Here is a 1,188-nt window from a genome sequence, read left to right on the forward strand (position 1 = left end):
TAAGATCAACAATTCATAAATGGGACTTCATAAAACTGAAATGCTTCTGCAAGGTAAAAGACACGGCCAGTAGGACCCATAGATTGTGAGTGGTTATTAATTCAGGATCCCTTCTTATAGTGAGAAATTTAGTAGAGCATCTTTGTATATCACATCTGTGTGTAATGCCAGATATAGTGGCACATCCAGGTTTTTAAGTAATCTTTTGGAAATATTCAGTGATTATTATTTGAGATTCATAAGATTGCTCTTCCTATGGGAACTTATGGGGTTTGAATGACTTTAGTCCTAAACATTCCTGGCAAACCAGGAAGTCTTGTACAGGCTGAGCATTGCTTAGGTAATGGTTCCTTCGGACAATTCCTCGGTCAGATAAAAGCTTCTGGTATGTGAAAATGGACTTACTAATGATTCCTTTTGTGTAACAATCAATAAAAAACCTCTTTTGTGAGGCTCTTCAAGGTTCAGTCCACAGAGTGTGGTCCTCCCTGCTCTAAAGCCTTATTTCTTTTTTTTCTTTCTGTTTGTTGTTTTTGTTTTTACTTAGAAAAATTCTTTGCTATTGGTTTTTTGTTGTTCTATCTATCTTTCTATCTACCTATCTATCATCTATCTATCTATCTATCTATCTATCTATCTATCTATCTATCTATCTATCTATCTCTATCTATCTACCTATTTATCATCTATCGCTCTATCTGTCATCTATCTATCTCTCTATTATCTATCTACCTACCTACCTACATTATATGCTGATTTGTGTCCTCATTCCCTACTTCCAGTAAAGGAGAGAAGCTTAGAATGCCTCTTGGCAAGGACGGAAGAGGCCCTTGGGCCTAATAACACACATGCAGTTAAGGAAAAGCCTTCTTTCATCCTTGAGTGTCTCTCTTTCTTCTATCATCCCACCTAACACAGAATAAAGCACATATTCTGGGTTAGGGACTGGGGTTTTAGTTCACATCTTTCTGTGCTGGGACACCATCAGTCACAAACCTGTGAAGTCTTGGTCATTCTGCTACTATCATCAGTTCAGACGTATGTCAGTTCTGATGGGGTTAGAATGTTTTGTTTCCTTGTTATCCCTTGTTCCCTCTGGCTCTTATAGTCTTTTATAATCCTCTCCCACAGGGCTTACTGTGCTGCAAAGGGAAGGGTTTGGTGGAGATGTATCATTTAGGATTGAGT

General features: G+C 38.0%; 1 non-coding gene across 1 annotated transcript; it reads left to right on the top strand.

The window, feature by feature from the left end:
• The first annotated feature begins 773 nt into the window (after positions 1–773).
• LOC116915150 lies at positions 774–898 on the top strand. The gene has a single exon (XR_004389819.1). It is a non-coding gene; the product is annotated as a U6atac minor spliceosomal RNA (small nuclear RNA).
• Positions 899–1,188: the final 290 nt, after the last annotated feature.

The sequence above is a fragment of the Rattus rattus genome, chromosome 13, assembly GCF_011064425.1.
Source record: "Rattus rattus isolate New Zealand chromosome 13, Rrattus_CSIRO_v1, whole genome shotgun sequence".
NCBI lineage: Eukaryota > Metazoa > Chordata > Mammalia > Rodentia > Muridae > Rattus > Rattus rattus.